Here is a 13,212-nt window from a genome sequence, read left to right as displayed (position 1 = left end):
CCAGTTTCTGTATTTAGGATGCTTATAACCTAAAAGAGAGGTAAACTATAAGCCCATTAAAAAAAAAAGAAGAAAATATTTAAACTCTTGAGGTACTGCTTTCAAAACCATCAGCAGGGCCTCCCTGGTGGCGCAGTGGTTGAGAGTCCGCCTGCCGATGCAGGGGATACGGGTTCGTGCCCCGGTCTGGGAGGATCCCATATGCCGCGGAGCGGCTGGGCCCGTGAGCCATGGCCGCTGGGCCTGTGCGTCCGGAGCCTGTGCTCCGCAACGGGAGAGGCCACAGCAGTGAGAGGCCCGCGTACAGCAAAAAAAAAAAAAAAAAACCATCAGCAGACTGGTATTTGACAACCTGGAAACTAGGGAGCCACCAGATGGATAAGTCATGGCCTTGGTTGTGATAGTTTCAGGGATGTAATACTTATCCCCCAACTCATCAAGTTGCATACATTGAATGTGTACGGCTTTTTGTGTGTCCATCACACCTCAGTAAAGTGGTCTTGAAAAAAAGTGGTTTAACGTGATTACCTTGGGACTTCCCTGGGGGTCCAGTGGTTAAGACTTCGCCTTCCAGTGCAGGCGGTGAGGGTTTGATCCCTGGTCGGGGAGCTAAGATCCCACAAGCCTCGTGGCCAAAAAACCAAAACATAAAACAGAAGCAATATTGTAACAAATTCAATAAAGACTTTAAAAATGGTCCACACCAAAAAAATCTTTAAAAAAGATAAAATAAACTGATTACCTTTGTGATCAGGAGAAGGCATGCCCCCTATTCAACTAGACTTTAAAAATTACATGTGTGGGGCTTCCCTAGTGGCACAGTGGTTGAGAGTCTGCCTGCCGATGCAGGGGACACAGGTTCATGCCCCGGTCCGGGAAGATCCCACATGCCGCGGAGCAGCTGCGACCGTGAGCCATGGCTGCTGAGCCTGCGCGTCCGGAGCCTGTGCTCCGCAACGGGAGAGGCCACAACAGTGAGAGGCCCGTGTACCGCAAAAATAAATAAATAAATAAAAATTACATGTGTGTTTATCTTTGATTAGTTATCTTTAAAAAACCATAAAATTTAAAATTGTCTTATGATTTTTAAAAATATTCCTGAATTTATAATAGCTATTTTTCATTACATAGTTATGTATTCTCTTCATTTATGAATATTAAAAATAAATGCTATCATGTAAAGATCTGAAATTTGGGACGAAAAAAGTGTTTTTCATTTTGGAAATATATTGGGGGGTACAAAAATCATAGTTCAGAAAAAGTAGAGAAAGGCCAGTAAAATTAATAATTTTCCAAGGATAGCTTTCAGACTCCAAATTTAATATATCTAGGAAAAAATAGATCAAATAAAAAATTCTTTTTCCTTCCTACTTTATTAATATGCACATTATGTGGGTTTTTAAATATTATGTTTTAATTTGTATATATATAATGCATTCTGCTTTATATATAATATAAATGTATAACTATATAGTAAATATATGACAAATATGTAATGTTAATAATATAATATATATGTGTTCTCTTGGAGTCAGACTGGGAATTCACATGTTAAGTATGAGTTTTATACTCAAAAATACACATCCTTGATCTTGGGACTTTATGTTGCTAGGTATCTAAGTAACTGACAATCTGAAATAATTCTGTTAAGAAAATCCTTTTAAAAAGTTCCAGTCCTGCAAAGAGGATCAATTAGGAGGATCTGTTCTTGTTACAAAGAATCCATTACAGAGCTTCTTTAAATAATGGTCTTCACGAATATAAAATTCAGTTAAAGTTTAAAAAATTAGATTTATACACAGCTTTTTAGGAACACATCATTTGAAGAATGTAGTCTTGGAAAAAGCAAGTGCTAAGCAGGGTGTGATTAAGATGTGTGATGAATTTTCTGCCTCATTAACAAATGCAAAATGCTCTTTTCTTTCAAAGAAAGGCAGCATAGTAAAGCCATTTCAATGTGTAAATGGATAGGAAAGCAGATTCACAAAGATGTGAATACAGACGAGATTTTATTCCTAGAGATGCTGCTCACGGACTGTTTACGTGAGAGGAAACCTATGATTCAATCTGTAACTTCATTTTCAGATTTTCCAGAAGTTTGGAGGATTGTAATCCCATGCCCAGGGACACTAAGGCATTTGAAACAAGGCTAGACTAGGCATCAGAAGGTCGTTTCTGCTGGGCAGCTAGTCGGTCCATTGTATTGTGGTTTATAGAAAACCTTGACAGTGGTTGGCAAATGTTGATTTCTGAGGAAAGTTTTTGTCTGGTAGGAAAAGAAACTGAACATATCAAAGGGATATATTCCTTCCAAGATGCTCCTGAGTCGTTGCTGTTGTGTTGTATGGCTTCATCAGAGCTCTAAGTCACCATGGTTTCCAAAATAAAAGGAAAAATAGATTTGCACGTCTAATTCCTACACTTTCCCTCTCCCTTTTTTGGAGTTTTCTGTTCATTTCATGATTTTCACCAGTGACAGGTTTGAATGCTCATCTGCTGGAGAGCCCACGATCTGTAGAAAACATCTCCTCCTAGATGTTTTTACAGATAAAACTTACAGTAGTCTTATGCACAAATAAGGCAGAATGAAGTAGGTTCTTATGCAAAAAAAGAAAAAAAAGGAAAAAAGGAGAAGTATCACTCTTGGGCTGTCAGGCTAAACTAAAGACCTATCATTTTTGGCAATGGTGTTGAATTGTATGGTGGGGTTGAAAATATTGCAGCTGCGTATATTAAGTTGTTCAAAGAGAGAAGTACAACAGTGCCACGAAAATCAGTGCACGTGGGGACCCCATGACAAGAATGGAGAGGGGATCATACCTAGGGCGGCTCTCCTGCCTCTGAGTCCTGAGTCTGGGTCAGAGCTGAGGAATAAACGTCCTAATCTCATCTCGTTAGCCAAACTGGAAACAAAGGCTACAGACCTGCTCTTGTTCATTCTCTCTGGATGAGGACAGACAATGTTCATGGTACAACACGGGCCCCAGGGGGTGTGAAGAACCCATTCTAAGTTAAGGAGTAATTCTTAGATAACAGACTAACCTCCATCATTCTGGGGTTCTGTTTTTAAGATTAATATGTCTTTACATTTTGACAATTTTGCATAGAGGATATAGTTACAGGGTTCAACCTCTCTAAATATGAAAAGGTAAATGATGCAAGCCACCCTCCCATCTCTGTTCCTCGTCCACCCAGCCATCACCAAGCCTTACCTTTGTCCCTCAGATAACCACTGTGACTAGTTTCTTGCCTGTCCTTTCAGAGTATTCTTTTTTTAAAAATTTAGTTGATTGAAGTATAGTTGATTTACAATGTTGTGTTAGTTTCAGGTATACAGCAAAATGATTCATATATATATATATATATATGTATATATTCTTTTTCATATTCTTTTCCATTATGGTTTATTACAGGATATTGAATATAGTTCCCTATTCTATTCAGTAGGGCCTGTCATTCAGAGTATTCTTGTTTACGTACAAGCAAATCTATATATTCTTACTTTCCTCGCCTTTTTTGTTCATACAAATAGTAATGCACTACGCGCCCTCCTCAGAAGCTTGCTTTTTTCAATTAACATTTCCAGTGAACATTCTGCCATATCAGTACACAGAGGGCATTCTCCGTGTTTGTTCAGGCTGCAAAGTATTGCATTCTATAGATACATGTTAATTTATTCCATCATTTCTTCACTGTTAGATATTTGGATTGTTTTGGGGTTTTGTTTTTGTTTTTTGCTATTAACAACATGCTGAGATGGAATGTTTATATAGACATAATTTTGCACCTATGCAAATATGTCTGAAGAATAAATACCCAGGGATTGCATAGCTGGATCAGAGAGTAAATGCATTTGGAATTCTAATAGACGTTGTCAACAGTCCTCTGTAGAGCTGGCACCAATTTACTCCTAAGAGCCTTGTATACAGGAACCTGTTTGTTCACAGGCTCACCAGGAATCCTTTATCATATTTCTAAGTTTTCCTTCCTGATAAGTGGACAGTAATTTCTCAGCGTTGTTTTAATTTGCATTTCTATTATTATGAGAAAAGTTGAGCATTTTCTCATGTGTAAAACTCTTCTGTTTTTATTTTCCTGCTAACTGTTTTTCTGGTCATTTTTCTACTGGGTTGTTGGTCTTTTTCTTATGGATCTCTGGGAACATGTTATTTTATTCCCACTTCCTCTTTAGACATTACTTCTAGTTAAAAAAAATTTTTTTTATAATATAGTATTAAACAATTTTTGTCATGACTTCTGGATTTTAAGTTATAATTAGAAAGACTTTTACCACTCCACAATTATAGCAAATTCTCTCACATTTATTTCTAATACTTTTATGACTCCATTTTTACATTTAAATCTGATTCATTTGGATTTTTTTCCTGATATATGTTAAAATGTTCAGCTGCATTTGTTTTCCAGAATGCTGCCTGTTGTCCCCAAACCATTTATTAAATAGTTCTTTTCCCCACTGATTTGAGATGTAATGTTTATTGTAATTTTTTGTAGGTATTTGTGTATATTTCTGGGCTTTTGTTTAATTACGTAGGTCTCTCTATTCATGTGTCAGTACAATAGGGTTTTTAAATTTTAATTAACTAATTAATCAATTAATTAATTAATTTATGGCTACGTTGGGTCTTCGTTGCTGCGCGCGGGCTTTCTCTAGTTGCGGTGAGCAGGGACTACTCTTCGTTGCGATGCGCGGGCTCCTCACTGCAGTGGCTTCTCTTGCTGCGGAGCATGGGCTCTAGGCGTGCGGGCTTCAGTAGTTGCAGCACGCAGGCTCAGTAGTTGTGGCTCGCAGGCTCTAGAGCGCAGGCTCAGTAGTTGTGGCGCACAGGCTTAGTTGCTCCGCGGCATGTGGGATCTTCCTGGACCAGGGCTCGAACCCGTGTCCCCTGCATTGGCAGGCAGATTCTCAACCACTGCGCCACCAGGGAAGCCCAGTACCATAGGTTTTTAAAGAAAAATTAGTGATAACGATTTTACGTTTTAATATTTACCCTTCTTTTTCAGAGTTTCCCTAGCGATTCGTGTTTGTTTGTTTTCCAACATGAATGGTAAAACTGGTTTAATTTAAAAATGAAACAACAATAATAGTAACACAACAATAAAAATACCTGTTGGCATTTAACTTAGAAATTAACCAAGGAGGAACTGACGTCTTTATGATGTTGAGGCGGAATTCCCGTTCAAGTACATGGATTTCTTTCCATTTAAGTCTTCTTCTGTAGATTTTGAAATGTTCTTTACATAACTCCTGCAATTTCTGGTTTGTTAATTTTGATGTATTTTTCCTTTTTTGTTGCTGTTGCGATTGGGCTCTGTATCAGTAAGGGCTCTGATAAGTAAAGAAACGACATCATTTAAGTTGGACAACTTGGGGCGATAAAGAAGAGAAAGGTGGTATTTACAAAAATGTAAACAAGGTACAGAGAAGCAAGAGGGCAGAAGAGTTAGTACTTTGGGGCTGGGAACTGCAGACCTCGGGGCCTCCATTCACACACCAGGTGTGAATGGATAAGGGCAAGGAAGTGGTGGTGTATCCCTCACACAGAGGTCCTCTTAGAGATAGGAACTATGACCTTGGTCCAAGGACACCACCAGCCTGCTGTGATCCCACCAGAGAGAACAGGGGTAGAGGAGGAAATAAATTTGGCACCTCCCTTTCCTTCCCCCTCCCCTTAGATCTCTTGCTGGGGCTTTCCATTGGCCAAACCCAAGCAGAGGCAGGAGGTCAGGAGAGCCCATTGGTCTAGTTGGTACAGAGCCTTCCTGGGTGGAGTCAGATGCTTCCACTGAATCTTCTACTGACTGTTATTTTCACACTTGAAAGATACTGATTTTTAGATATGGATTTTTTCATCTTTAAAGTAAATTTGCATTCAGTAACATTCACAGATTTCTATGATTTTGGCTAATGAATGCAATTATGCAAGCCCCACCAAAATCAAAATAGTAGTATATAGTCATTTAATTATGGATAAGGACTTTTGTTGTCTGCCATTTTTCTATTTGTCACATCTCTTTTTAAAAAAATCACTCTAGGGAATTCCTTGGTGGTCCAGTGGTTAGGATTCAGCACTTTCACTGCCATGGGCCTGGGTTCAATCCCTGGTCAGGGAATAGAGATCCTGCAAGCCGCATGGCACAGCCAAACAATAACAATAATAAATAAAACAAAAAATCACTCTAGTCCTTTCCTCCTGCCTTTTATGTATTAAACAAACACTTTTTCAGTGAACTGTTTAATTAATCTATTGGCTTTTAAACTAATTTCATTGGTTTCAGTGGTTGCTCTAGGATTTGCTATGTTTGTTTCTTAAATGTCATTTTCCATTGTCTGGTGTTAATATATAGAAATAAGAAAACTAGTGTAGATTGGTCTTTTATCCCTGATGGTATCTGGGGCTTTGTGCCCTCTTCCTGACCAGACCCATCTTCTTAGATCGTCCCTCTATTTGGCACTTGTGCGGCAGTCAGGGTTTGTGTGGCATGGGGTCACTTTCAGGGGTCACAGTGCCCTCTTAAATAGCTGCATTTATATTTCTTTCCAGAAGACACATGTTTTTCTTTTTCTTTTGGGGGCAGAATGTCCCTCATTGTGTCACTGCCTTCATCTGCAATCCGTACGCAAAAGCACTCCCCCATTTCCACAACCTGTCAGCACCCGCTCAGCTTGTGGAAGCTTTACCTTGTAATTGAGATTTCGGGTCTCTCTGAGGTAACAGTCCAAAGCAGATGGCCTTACTTATCAACACTGGGGAGCTGAACCCATCCATCAGTGCCCACAGTTCTGGCCTAGGATGTTGTCAATGTATCAGTGAGTGACTCGGGGAAAGAAGGTATCCTGTATCTGAATTCAATGGCCTACGTTGTATAGAAGGAACAAGACAGCAAACACACGAGACATTTAAAATATGAAATTCTTTCCATTGAGGAGATATTTATAATGATATGGAAAACCTGCTAATATACATTAATCATCCATTTCAAGACGATTCCGACACAGCAATAAAATGGAGCAAGCTCCTAGTACACAACATGGGTGAATCTCAAAAACATTGCGCTCAGCGAATGAAGCCGGGCACAAGGGAATACATATTATAGGATTCTGTTTTGATAAAGCCCAACAATGGTCCACACTAATCTGGGGGATAGAAACCAGAATAGTGGCTGCTTCTGGGTGGGGAGGAGGAGAGACTGGAAATGGACAGGAGGGACTTTCTGTTCTGTGTCTTTATTAAGGTGGTAATTACATGGGTGTATACATTTGTCAAAGCTTATCAAACTGTACATTTAAGATCTGGTTGTCTTACTGTATGTGATTACACTTTAATTTTTGAAAAAGATGAACTGCTTTAATTCAGTTTCCTTAAGGCCAGCGTGGATTCCTCGAGTCAGGACTGCCTAACTAAAGCAGTTGCAGTTTTATTTATTTTTTTTACAGCTTTTTTCCCAAAAATGATTTCTGGTCGTGTGTGCAGCACTTTGCCCTGACATGTGTGCTCTACAATAAAAACCAAATCTAATATATTCTGAAAATATATATATATGGGGGAATTTTCAGTTTACTAGGAAGTGCTTTTGTAAAAGCAAACTTTTCTTCTGAGAGAAATGTTTCCTTAATGTATCTTCTAATTACCAACAAATGGAGAGGCCATGAAAAATGTGTAACTTTAGAGGTAAACCAGTTTCAACCAGCTATGTGAATTAGGCAGATTTAATTTAACCCCCAGAGCTGTGGTTTTCTTATGTGTAAACCTGGGATGCAAAGCGAGACCTTGCTGGGTTGCTGTGCAGATTGAGCTGTTACACGTCCTGAGGGCCCCGCAGTACACAGTTGGTGACCCATTATTGGTGGCTAGTCCCAGGTACAGCAAGGGAGCACGTATGTTGCATTTTTCTTAACCTTACAAGGGCAGAGTCTTGAGTGCAAAGAATTCTGCTTTGTGTCTGGAATGAGCTCACAGAGATACTGATGTTCGGTCCACTCCTGCAAGCTGTCTTCTTAGAATGTGGCGGCCGGGCTTCCCTGGTGGCGCAGTGGTTGAGAGTCCGCCTGCCGATGCAGGGGACACGGGTTCGTGCCCCGGTCCGGGAAGATCCCACATGCCATGGAGCGGCTGGGCCCGTGAGCCATGGCCGCTGAGCCTGCGCGTCCGGAGCCTGTGCTCCGCAACGGGAGAGGCCACAGCAGTGAGAGGCCCGTGTACCGCAAAAAAAAAAAAAAATGTGGCGGCCCATCTCTTGGCAAAAGGTGGAAATGGATCTTCCTTTCTCCTGGCCTATTTCAGAGCCTTCTTGGTGGTCTTCTCACAGCTCCCCGACCACTCTCCACGCTGCTGCTGGACTGTTCCTTTCAAAAAGCACAGGTGCTGGGCTGCCCCCGCCTGACCCCATCCTCTGGAAGATTCCCATGCCTGGAGACTTATGCTGTGCCATGGTCTCCTCAGCGCTCTGAGCCGGCCCACCTCTCCTGGGCCACCTGGCCCTCAACAGTGAAACCGTACTTGTCATTTCTGTAAATGGACGCTCTATCATCTGCAAAATGACACCAGCGGTGCCCAAGGAAGGCTGGGCCCACCCACACTATCTGGAGAGTTTACATGGCCCCAAACCATGTGTTCTAACAGTCATGGTGACCAAGGATCTCACGACATAGCTGCCAATCCTCAGCCCGCTGCCTTTTCTCCCCTTGTCTTGCAAAATAGTTATAATTTTAAGTTAAATCTACGTTCACTGTTCACGGTGTCCTGCTTGTACAACTGTTATTCACAGTTGAATATTTAGTGCACTGTGAACATTCTTTCTGTTTTCTTGAAGTCAGTAATTCCCTGGCTTATCAGTCAATTACTAATTTTCCTCAGATCCTCCAAAAACTTTCCCCAAGGCCCAAAAGTTCCAGTGTTTGTTGGCCACGTGCCACCTTGGGGGTCTCACCTCCTCCTGTTGGGCTGGCCCCTGTCTGGGCTCCTGTAGCTGTCACCCTGTGTGTCCTGGCCTCTCCTACATGCATCCGCTTTTGCCTGGATCTTAGGCCTTCCTCTATCTCGTGTTAGTGCCTGTTTTGCATGAGCCTGCCCCCCGTGGTGCACTCATTAGAAGCTGGCACAGGAGCAGCACGGTACCAGTGCCCGAGCTCCAGGGTCTAGGCTCCAGGCCGCGCTGACTGTCCTCCAGGCCTGGGAGCAGTATCACCCTGCACCCCTGCAGCCCTCCCTGGAGAGTCCCTTTGCTTCTCTCCTCCTGTCCTCTGTATCTCACTTTTATCTCTTTTCCAGGTTCCTTCTTTTAGTGGAAGACACCCTTAAGTTAGTTACTTTCTGCATCTATTTTAGAAAAAGAGAAACTGGTGCTCAAAAGCCAAAGGAATGCCCCCAGGTCTCAAGCTGGTACATGCTGGGCTGGACCTCAGAGCAGACCCTTTTGCTGACCTAAGTGCTTCCCTCTCTGCAGCATCACAGGGAGTGGGCGAGGGGACAGGTGGCAGCATGTTGGGTGTGCAGCAGGGGCCCAGGCAGCCCAGTGGAGTGGGGACAGCTGGGCCGGATCCTGGATCTGCTACGTGGGCTCCAGGAAGTCGTAGGTGACTTGGAAAAGAGGGTTGTAGCAGAACCACGTTTCAGTTCTCAGATTTGGATATAGTCAGGTCCAAAGGTGAGCTTTCTTTTTTTTTTTTTTTTCTTTTTGCGGTATGCGGGCCTCTCACTGCTGTGGCCCCTCCCGTTGCGGAGCACAGGCTCCGGACGCGCAGGCCCAGCGGCCACGGCTCACGGGCCCAGCCGCTCCGCGGCACATGGGATCCTCCCAGACCGGGGCACGAACCCGTATCCCCTGCATCGGCAGGCGGACTCCCAACCACTGCGCCACCAGGGAGGCCCCTCAAAGGTGAGCTTTCTTAAGCTTCCTGCCTTGGCTCAGACCACAGCACCGACGTCCCCTCATTTCAGTCCCTCCGGTTCAGTGCTGTCACCCATCACTGGAGTGAAGCACAAGGGGGTCTAGAAGGAACCGCTAAACCAGCGCAGGCAAGTTACATTAGCAGCATCACTGCCATGCAGCTTTCTTTGATTCTTTAAAGGGAAACAAAAACCTGCAGAAAGGGATAAGACATGGACATACGAGTGACTGAAAAACAAGGCAGCTGGCCTAACAGGGGTTTAACTGGAGGCCTTAAGGGAAATGTAGACGTCTCTTCTGTCTTTTGATCTTGTATTTTCACGTCGTTCATGTTAGCGTATTTTTTATCCTGCGATTTTTATGGCCATGTAAGTGCAAATGGGGCTTACCTTAAGTGGAATTTTACAGAAAAAAAAATAACAGACAAGTGGTATTTTTAAAAATTCAATTAGTTTGTTCATCCCATGTACAAATTTGTTCTTCAAAGAAATATGATTTGGCTTCCCTATTGCCCGTGTGTGTGTGTGTGTGTGTGTGTGTGTATGTGTGTGTGTGTATGTTGTTAGTTTACACCGGCTAATCAGAGGCTCCTTCCTGAAAGGGTGACAGTGGCCAGGAGACGTGAAGGGAGTGAGGTGAGCCGGGCTGCTCTGTGGTGAGAGGTCCAGAGGAGAGCCAGCAAGTGTGTGAGGCCGGAGATGCACAGTTTAATGGACTAAAAGCGTCAACATTGCTGGTTAAATGGCATAAATCCATGTATTCAACTTTGTATTTTCATTGCTTTGTCTTTATTCAAGCCATAAACACTTGTTAACTCAACAAGCCTCCTTCTGTGGTCACGAAATAGAAAGATGTCACAGCAGGCTTCGAACATGTGATTTGTCAGTTTCCAAAAGGAAGCTGGTGATGTGTCCACGGGCCCAGCAGGAAAAGCCTCTTCAGGACTCACGCCTGCTGAGCAAGGGTCTCAATGTAACTGTAACAGCATGTGGGGAAAGCCTTCCAGAGCTTTCTCCCGTCAGGACAGCCCAGGAGCCTTTAGCGTCTGTGAGCTGAAATCACAGACTTCAGAGCAGTTATTCGTTTTTCAAATGTGAAGTCAGTCGATGTCAAGTCGGCTGGAGATGACCCTGGGGTTTTCCTCTCTGGCCTGTCACTGATATGTTTTATCTCCACTCAAATCTCTTAAAAGAAAATACCTGTGTCCTTTTAGGATCATTTAGCTGCCAAGGATGACATCCTTGCCTTCTAGGTTCTGGGCAAGGGGTTTAGTATTTATGAAAGAATCTAAGTGACTTCAGCTTCAGCAAACCAAAAAAACAGATGGACGGACAGACACACACACACACACACACACACACACACACACACACGATCAGATCAGCAGACCTAGAGTGCTGGGTTCTCAACATTTACAATGTCAGTGGATTTCAAAAGAAAATAAGATCAGTTCTGCGGTGCAAGTCACTAAACCGTTTATTAGGTTGACATCGAAGAGTGAAATAGCCTGAGGGCATAAGCTGAACTTTTTTGTCACGTGTCCACAATTGAAAGATTCTTCCATTTCAGGTCCAATGCCAAGAAAAAAATAATAAACCTTAAATTTAAAAAGTCAAGCGTCTAGGGCCTCCCTGGTGGCGCAGTGGTTGAGAGTCCGCCTGCCGATGCAGGGGATACGCGTTCGTGCCCCGGTCTGGGAGGATCCCTTATGCTGCGGAGCGGCTGGGCCCGTGAGCCATGGCCGCTGAGCCTGCGCATCCGGAGCCTGTGCTCCGCAACGGGAGAGGCCACAACAGTGAGAGGCCCGCGTACGGGAAAAAAAAAAAAAAAAAAAAGTCAAGCGTCTAAAGAAGACTTCCATAAAGGAGCCGGATAAAAAGATAAAGGTTATTTACGTGGAAAAGGGGAAGACCGAAAAGACAGACTATCAAAACCAAAAACCTGGGGTGCAGGGACAGGCGAGCTCCTGCAGTGGCTCGTGTTTGATTAGGGAGGCATTTCTCTTTGCTGCGCCCGTGGCACCGGCTCAGATGTTCACACCTGCCTTCCAGCGGTGGGGTCGGTTTCCCAGTCTCTCTGCCATCGGTTTGTGAATTCCTGGAGAGTGGGAACGCATTGCTTTGCTTCCCCTGCGCCGGGCCCAGAGTCTAGTACAGGGTTTGTGCTGAGTCAGTGCGTATCGAGCAAATGAATGAAGGCTGGATGGGGGGCCAACAGTGCTGACTGAGGGTGTGCTCTGGTGCAAGCTAACATCCTGTCAAGGTCAGCCAAAAAAAGTGCCCGTGTAGACGACGATTGTCAAGTAGATGTAATTCGTTCTTCCCAAGGACATGCGCAGGCCAAAATTAGAGACCATCCAGAAAGGATTTAAATAAGCTAACGGATGATGGGTTATTTGAAGGAAGCCAGGAACAGAAAAGATAATACGTGTCACTCAGCTCTGTGTATCCAGCGAGGTGGACAAAGGCGATGGTGGCAGGTGTGCTGAAGGTGCTCAGTAAGCGCCTTTCCAGCTTCCTTTGTGGCTGAGGGCAGACAGCCTGCGTCGATTGGAGGCCGTTCCCAGCCATCTCCTCTGACTCACTCTCTCCCCACGTTCCTTGAACCTGCCTGACCCTCCCTCGCCCGGGCTGAGCCCTGTGACATCAGTTCCTGGGCGACCACTGCCGAGATGGGAGTTCTGACCTAAGACCGCCGACCATACCACCAGCCCCTCCTGGGGGACGCTGGTCACTGAATCGTATTAACCAGAACCTCTCTGCCTTGATTAGAGGCCCCTTCGAATCTGGTGCCCTCACCTCTCCTCACTCTTGGGGGTCCCCATTCCCAGCCTGGCCATCTCCCCACCTCCCTCGGCCGTGTTCTTGTCCAGTCCCTCGCTGTCTCCAATGCCTTCCCGCCCTTGGGTCGTCCAGGAGATCTTTCAGGAAGAAATCTATTCCTCAGCCTCCTCTCAAACTTGCAAATGCATTTTATCCCCAAATTCCAACTTACAAATCAAGTAAAAGCTGTTATTCATATTACAGTTGGATTCTTAGCTTTATAAAACCGTGTTTTACAGAATTCTTCAAATTGTGTCTTCTTTTGATCAGAAATTGCCCTTTATTGTTTTTAATTGAGATACGGTTGACATGTAACATTATATTAGTTTCAGGTGTACAGCATTAATGATTTGATATAGGTGTATACTGCAAAATAATTACAAGTCTAGTTAACATTCATCACCACACAGTTACAATTTTTTGTAATGCAAAGTGTGTGTTTTAAAGCCACACTGAAACAATTTAATTTACAGGAATTAGA

This window comes from Mesoplodon mirus (genome assembly GCF_964341445.2).
Source record: "Mesoplodon mirus genome assembly, chromosome: 17".
In the NCBI taxonomy this organism is placed as follows: Eukaryota; Metazoa; Chordata; class Mammalia; order Artiodactyla; family Ziphiidae; genus Mesoplodon; species Mesoplodon mirus.
This window is presented reverse-complemented; position numbering follows the sequence as displayed.